Here is an 8,406-nt window from a genome sequence, read left to right on the forward strand (position 1 = left end):
AGTTTATCACTAAACGGCAAAGCTATCCAAACTAGGGATCACAGCCCGAAGGGAATCGCTCGAATAAATTTAGGGATTGCAAGTATATACCTGTGCGCCGCGTTTAAATTCATAAATCCTTTCCTATAAATTCTTCACAAATATCATGTGTGAGTTTTGGAAGTCTGAACCACCTGGTAATCATGCTGTCCACAGATCACAGCAGGGGCGATCCCTTAAATTTATTAGCGCAGTTCTTAACGTGCCTTTCCTCGCGCTCCAAAACTCCAAGACAAGAAGCGCCAAAATAACGAATTCGTTTGTTAATGCAACATGGGCAGATGTTGGCGCTCAAGAGACCACCAGCAAGATATGCACAAAGGAAAAGGCGCCTTCTGCAAAGATGTTTTAATTTCGTAACGGCAACAGACGAAAGACAACAGTGGCATTTACTCGTACCAAAATATTATAGTACCAGAGTCAAATTTATAGCGATTAGTACAAAGTCTGTAAATACAGCATCAAATTCAATAAATGTCACCTAACCACATTAGTAGCAAACGGCAAAATGTTAACCAACAATATTCTTACCGAAATAATAATACAGTTAGGTACAGTAGGAATGCGTAGGTAGGTTGACGGCGGCGGCATCCACTTTTAAATCAAGGTTTCACATAATTACAAATCCGAAAAGTGAACAAGATTTTAAACATTTGCTTACCGGTCAAAAAATGCACAATTCAGACAATGGACGACAGGCAACTAATCAGTATCTAACAGCATAATTTCCTATTCGTTATACCTGAAAAAATAATAACAAGCATTAATCCACCTTATAAATGCGTGCAGCCTCTATAACAGCGGTTCTCAAATCGGGGTCCTCCAAGCGATTTCAGAGGGATCGCAAGGAGCTCGAAGTACGCGTTACAAAAGAGGCGATGATTAGCGCACAGATTATACTATAGGTTTTGTTTCGATACAAGTGCAACAGTGATGTAATACTGGTCAGAAGAATGCAAAGTTTAAAGAGGTTGTTTCGCAATTTTTTGCATGCGCCGAAATATAGGCGTATGTAATTTTGGCATGTTCAGCGTACCGCGCAATGCGTAATACACGTGTAGTCCTTCGAATAGCTGATTTCAAATTCAAGGTTAAACAATTTAGGCGTCTATCCAGATTTTGGACTACGAAAACGGTTCGTATTTGACTGATCGATAATATACGGACAAAACAAATCGTGATCGTTATCAATTTCTGATTTAGTGGTACATATTCTTTTCTTGTTGCAGCGTTTCATAGGGTAGCCTGCTAACACCTTACCTCGCGGCAGGCTCTCATTTAGCCAATTTGTAATAGTTGACGCAAAGAGCTAAACTAATGTTTATTGAGCAGGCCAGAGAGGTGTATGGTTTGGACGTAAATTTATTTAAAAATTAGGTTAGGAAGTAAGTTTTAAAGTTGGCTTTATTGCATTTTGAATGATATGCCTTACCCCAAAAAATAATCAACATCACAATTTAAGATGATCCGACCGATCACGAACAAGTGTCTTCAGTGATCTTTTAGGTAAAAAAAGTGTCGTTGTTGAAAATGATTTGACCGATACAAGGCGAAGGCATAGCCAGAATCAAATTTCGTGGGGTTCCAATCCTACATTAATGTAGCCAAGTCTATCAGTTGGTTTGAAACACTGCCACATGGTACCTAAAATGTGCATTTTTAACATTTCATGTCCAAGCCCCTTGGTTATAACAATGCCCCACTTACAAAGCATTATATGTACACCTTATATTTGAATATTTCGCTTAGGTGACTAATACACATTCAGTTGCAGCAGGCAGTAGTTTGTCATCATTTGCCACAAATCCTACCCATGATTCGAAACAGACGATCACATTTGACAACAAGGAAACTTTAGACTGTGTATGATTCCTACGTATGACTCAAAACAATTACAAAATTGTCCTTCTTAAGGTAAAGCCGTCCTTCTTAAGGTAAACCAAATGTCATGTTGTTGTTCGAGGGAATGACCAAAGTCGCAAGCGCCCCAGCTCCCGCAAAGTGAATAAATTTGTTTGCAAAACCACAAAACAGCGCCAATCCGAGAAGCATTCCTGTCCTGTAGCCGTGTCGCCATTTCTGTAATATAGAAGTTAGGATAGATTTCAACATCACAAACTTAAAACCAAAAATGGCATGAAAATCGAGGACATGCATGATGTATGGATGCTAATTTTCATGTAACTGAGCTATTTATATGTTGACAAAAGAATAATTTAATCATAAACATTACTGCCAAGGTAGTGGTGTATATAGAATACATCGTGTAGACGTTTCGACAATCTCTGTTGTCATCATCAGTACATGTTTTCAATCAAGCTGTAGAACACGGTATATAAAGCACTAAGAAAAAAAAAGGAAAAGCCAGATGTGTGAAGTGACGTCACAGACGATAACAGGGAACGACGTTTAGAACGGTGGCGTAGACGAAAAGATAAGAACCGGAGATATGGGTCAGGTGTTGAACAGACGCAAGGGCATGGAAACTGTGTCGATGTTGAGCTCGGGTTCATGCCTTTGAATAAAAAGCGATTCGAGAAACAACAGTCTCACGCGGTCTTGGTTTGCGTCCAAAATCTCCGGCTCGGCAAAATTAACTTTATGTGTCGGATTCGATAAAATGTGCCGGCACACTTCTGATTTTTGGTCCATGCGATGTTCTTTAATTCTTACAGCGAGATTTCGCCGCGTTTACCCAATATATGAAGCGCCGCAGTTGCAAACCAACCGGTAAACAACGTTAGTTCTTTTGATGTGCTCCTGGCGCTCTTTTATAGGAAAATGCCGTGAAAGTTTGTTCGTTTCATGGACAAGACGTAAGCGGATGTTGGCCCCGGTTCGATGAACAAAATGCCCCAATTCACGCGCAATGTTGTAAGATACTGGGCCGAGAAATGGAAGTCTTGCAACCACGTATCTCTCCTCGTTTGAATCGTTGTTTAATACCTTCGATTGGTGTTTTTTGTTCAGAAACCCTTTTATACACCCGTCCACAAAGTTGTGGGGATAACCATTCGCTCCAAGCATTTTCTTGACCTTCTTAAATTCTTCATGCATTTTGGACGCAAACCAAGACCGCGTGAGACTGTTGTTTCTCGAATCGCTTTTTATTCAAAGGCATGAACCCGAGCTCAACATCGACACAGTTTCCATGCCCTTGCGTCTGTTCAACACCTGACCCATATCTCCGGTTCTTATCTTTTCGTCTACGCCACCGTTCTAAACGTCGTTCCCTGTTATCGTCTGTCACGTCACTTCACACATCTGGCTTTTCCTTTTTTTTCTTAGTGCTTTATATACCGTGTTCTACAGCTTGATTGAAAACATGTACTGATGATGACAACAGAGATTGTCGAAACGTCTACACGATGTATTCTATATACACCACTACCTTGGCAGTAATGTTTATGATTAAACTACTTTTCAAGTCCGTGCATAGTGTTCAAAAGAATAATTGTTTTGTACAATTTCTTACCATTGTTTCTGATGGAAAATACCACAGAAAAAGTCCCAACACAACTCCTACTCCGATTCCTAGCACAAGTTCAAGAGGTCCGTGAATGATTTTCGCAATGATGTCACCTACGTGAAAAAAGCCTTTAAATTATCAAAATAAGAATGTTTCCTAAAACGCTAAAACGTATGTTGATCTACCTCACCAAAGAAGGCCAAATTAGTTTTTGTGCAAAAACACTGTAATCCCTTGATAATTAGTTTCATTAATCAATCACTTTATAAGCACCCGGCCATTAAATGTTTTAAACGGGCAGTCGCGTCTAATCTTGTTTACGAGGTTTTGTCAAATCAACCGGTTGAATACACACAAACCTTCTGAAAATATCATTCCCAGAACCACGTTAAAGCCTGTGATGCCAATAACATCATTTAGAGCAGCTCCGGCAATGAGGAATGTGGGAATTCCCCCTTCTACGTCGTAACCCTTGTCCTGGAGGTATAGCAGGGAAGGAACGCCACGACAGGAGAGACGGCACAGAACGAAACTGCTCAGAAATATAAGTATTTTAACAATAGGAGGATGTCTAAAAGACGACATAGTGGCGGTAGAACTGACTGTTTGCCGGTTTTGCCCTTTTTGTCAGTTTTAAACTTGTACTTTGAACTTGTATAAAAGTGCCTAAAAGTCTCAATTTAATGCAAAATTTGGTTGGCAATTTGTGTGAACTGATTTAGCCCATACAAGTCACTTAAATGAAAGAAGCAAGGATTCATTTGCACCATGTTTAGTTCAATTTAACCTTGCGCAGTGTTATACAACCGCCGAAATATCATTTTCATTGGGTGGGTTCCAATGGGTGACTTACCCGATGACGAATCCCCAGTTCCACGGAAAGCTAATCATTAATGTGGAGAATGCAGCCACAACAATACATTCGATGATAGATGTCGAAATAGCAAATCCCAGGAGAATCGACTTAAGCTTCAAGAGCGCCTGTGGTTTCAAGTACAAGTCAAACAAGTGACGGGCAAACTCTGGCCGCAAGATAACCTTTTGGCCGCTAGGCTCATTTGGCAAACTCTCGCCTTCCCAGTAAACGTCAAAGCGCTTATTGGGGAAGCACACAAATGTCCAAACCAGCTAAAGTTTCAAGGAGTTTACATATTTGACCTGACGCAAGTCATGTGACTGTTATTGTGCACGAAGGGTAAAGGTCGAAAAGAACAGTCTTGCATTTAGTTACATTAATGGATCCGCAAATCGACGGTTCGTCACTTTTGTACACGTCATTATTCCCATTTTTTACCTTGCCGTCCAGTCCGATTCCAGCTCTAGTAAGTATCACTGTTAGGGCGATCAGACGTAGAGAAGATGACCATTGTGGGTCAATATCCTTAGCAACATCTATGTATGGCATGTTCCGAAGCAAGAAACCCATTACAAGCATTCCTAAAAAACGCAATGTTTTACTAACTTGCAAATTTTAAAATCTTGCGTAAACTAAAAACATCCATTTCGTTTTTGTGACACATGAGACCAAAGCAACCCTCTGCGTGACCTTAAATATGTATAGTCATATTCCGTGTTAATAAACAAAAATCTTACCTAGAAGTGGTGGTAGGGATGGAATTCCAGGCAAAGGAATGTGGCTAACCAACCAGCCTGCTGCCATGCACGATAGTAACAGAATAATGATACCGAACAAAAATTCCCTCCAGAAAGTGCGTCTTCTTTTGCAATGCTCCAAGGAACTCCCCATGATAAAAACGCCAGTACCACTACAGAAAAAACAATGTTTCAATAATTTGACAACCTCACATATTCTGCTGCGCCAAACTGGTTCAAAGTGATATAATTGTTGTACACTTAAAAATTTCTGTTTGATACAGAATTTTTAGTGCGGGATTTTTGGGCAAATTATGATAGTTTGACTTCGTTTGTTGGGCCTTTAGGAAAGTGGCTTTTCTAACGTGGGTCGCGCGAAACGCTGAGGGGTGCCGTTTATGTTAATTTCACTTAAAGTTTAAAACCATCTCATCACGCTTTGATTTTTGATGTGAAAACATCAAAAATAATACCATGCATAAACAAATAATCCAAAAACCTTAAGTATACAGCCAGAAACGAACGCTTCACGGTTTAAAGCAGGTGGAAGCTTTTGCTTTCTTTTTTTTCATTTTAGCAGTTACTGTGCCATAAAAGTGCTCAAGGTGAAGTAATTTTACATCTAAATAGTTTGACTTTCACCATTTGGAAAACCCTAGGCTAGGTCATCAGAGTAAAAGAATACGCGTGGGCTCAAAGGCGGATATATCAGCGATTTTGAACTTGTCAACGTCGTTACATGACAACTGAAAAGTTTTAATTAACCACTGAGGTCGATTGAATACCTTCGCGATAGGCGCTTGTCTGGTTGTTAACAAATATTTGACCTCATCAGGTAAACCTGATTGCGAAATGTATTAGCAAAAAACAATCGTATGAACACACAAATGGTAGTCACAGCGTCGGTTCTGGCAATAAACAAGGCAAGCTGGTGCCAGACTCTGGCATTTTATTTTTCAAAATCGGTTTCACGTGAGCTGCGGTCAATTGCGCATGATCATGGTCCGCCAGGTTTAGTCTCGTAAACAACGAAATTAAATATTTTTTACACTATCTAACTTTATTTTCTTGATTTAACAACGAAATGAACTTCATGTTTATGCCACGAGTGGTACTTACTGATGCAAATAAACTTTGCAAGTTTTCCATGAGGTGGACAAAGAAATAGCCATCTACATTTAGTTCCACAGGAGTCTTCTTCGTGGGGTGGTCGAAATTCTGGGTCATGCAACATTGGCAAAGATGGGCCAGTCTATCGTAAAACGACTCTAAAAAAACAAATTCTTGACTTTGGCTTATTGTGTCACATGGCACACGTAGTAAAAAGTATCCCACTTCGAACGTTATCCTTTTCTTTAGTTTTTAAGAAAGTAAACCAAACCTACGTGAAACATTGTATCACTGTTGCATACCTTTGCTTTGTCTTATGGATCCTGAGCTGTAGGAAGAATCGGAATATAGCTTTAACAAGGATTTTCTTTCCTCTCCACCATTGCTGATCACAATCGCATTTGTTGAATTGTCTTCTAGGGGCTTTTAAAAGGCGACATTTAAAAATCGAATTTACGAAATTCGGTGTTTACAAATACCTTTCTGTAGGGTTTGTCTTCAACGTCCAGTACAGTTTCTTTGATTACCGCGTCTTCGTGCATGTAGCCGTTTCCGGAATGTTCTCCCGACACAGCAGGGCTTGGATACGGGGGCATAACGAATCCCTCGTCTCGGTTCATAGTTATTTCGGTGTCGTTTGAACCCATTTGCTTCGACAAAGTTATGTGAAAATGTAATTCTATTTAAACGCCGATATAAACGGTTTGGGTGCCCGCTAACAAACTAGATGAAAAATATTGTCGTTAAAACATTCAACAAAGTTGAGCGCGGTTAAAAATCGAAATAAGATTTGAATAGCGGATTGACGTACTGGTTTAAACATTAGCTGTCGCCGCTCAAACAATAAGGCTCGGATATACTAAAACATAATGCATCATAGTGTACACTGATTTGTGCACTGTCAAAGTATACGGACTTTCGTAGTATGACCAGTTGTCAGGTCAGAAGAAGGATCCGTGTTACAAGATAAGGCCCATCAAATAATCAAATAACAAAGCTATGTTTGCTTTAAATTTGTTAACAACGGAAACAAACTTGTCTCTACATAAATTGGGCCTTACAGATTGGACATCAAACCACGCGTGGTGTAAAGACTGTTTAACGTTTCTAGCTATATTAAAACGTTAGACAGCTGATAGTTCCCCACTGAAGCCCTATTTTTTGCATAAAAACAAATAAAAAAGGACAAATATCCCCTTAGCCTATTTCTACAGTGCAATTATCAAACACGTATAAGCGAAAAATATTAGCCTGTCTGCTTAGCGTCACTCTTATACTCACGTGGTTTCCTAAATAATTACTTAGCAAGAACAACAATTCGCACGATTCTTAATCAAATGTTGGTGCAACGCAATCATGGTGTTTGACTTGAACACCGACAGACGCAGACAAAATATTCTACCTCCTAGATATCCTGCGCCCCTGTTGTCAAGAGTAACGTTTTTTTGACAGTTTTTTTTTCATTTAACGCAACTTTTTGTGCAAATATATTACGAGCAGTTAGTTTACTTTTTTGGAGTAATACTTCCGTACTTGTTATTCTGAACGAGATATTCGCGATGGAAGTTTGCCGTACTGTTTGATGAACCCTCGTCACCAACAAGTTGCGCGTCCTTATCTGAGTAGACGCAACGATCGACCCGCATTTATATTTGACCTTCGATCACCTCCGACCCGCTAACCTGCGCGCAATATTTGCTAATACGTGTGTACGATAAGCGACTGGCAATAAAGTGGAGAGCGGGAATTTATATTGTTTTTCTCCGGGAAACAAAGGCACTGTATTGGGCGGCGTGGAACGCAATTGCTGTCAGATATGAAATAATGATTTATTTGCCATCGTCCAATCAAAGGCAACGAAGGATCCAGGCGGCAACGAAGTCATGAGACGGGTATGTTATTTGACATACGTTTATCACCTAAAATTAATTTTGTCACTAGGTGGTGGTATTGAAAAGTTTTCCCCACTTTGCGTAACTTTATTGCTTGCCAGAAAAACCCGTATTTGCAACGAAGTAAATCTGTGACAGAAAGTGTTGCAAGGGCGTACACAAATCGAAAAATGTGTTATGTATTTCATTTTTAATATGTTTACCCGTTTTTAATTCTGCCTTACTATAGTGGGAAGTTAAAAACCACGACGGATTTTTTTCACGGGGTTAGAACCCAGGACGATCCCGGGGACGAATCCCGAT

General features: G+C 39.8%; 1 pseudogene across 1 annotated transcript; it reads right to left on the reverse strand.

Annotated features, from left to right (window-relative positions):
* Nucleotides 1-364: 364 nt before the first annotated feature.
* LOC145237877 (sodium/hydrogen exchanger 9B2-like) lies at nucleotides 365-6,932 on the reverse strand (annotated as a pseudogene). Its single transcript, XR_013862048.1, has 9 exons — nucleotides 6,691-6,932; nucleotides 6,514-6,634; nucleotides 6,221-6,369; nucleotides 5,102-5,274; nucleotides 4,803-4,945; nucleotides 4,362-4,489; nucleotides 3,868-4,040; nucleotides 3,515-3,621; nucleotides 365-2,118 (listed from the first exon to the last, which is right to left on the reverse strand). The product of XR_013862048.1 is annotated as a sodium/hydrogen exchanger 9B2-like (transcript).
* Nucleotides 6,933-8,406: the final 1,474 nt, after the last annotated feature.

Source organism: Phallusia mammillata, chromosome 7 (assembly GCF_965637545.1).
Source record: "Phallusia mammillata chromosome 7, kaPhaMamm4.hap1.1, whole genome shotgun sequence".
NCBI classification, from domain to species: domain Eukaryota; kingdom Metazoa; phylum Chordata; class Ascidiacea; order Phlebobranchia; family Ascidiidae; genus Phallusia; species Phallusia mammillata.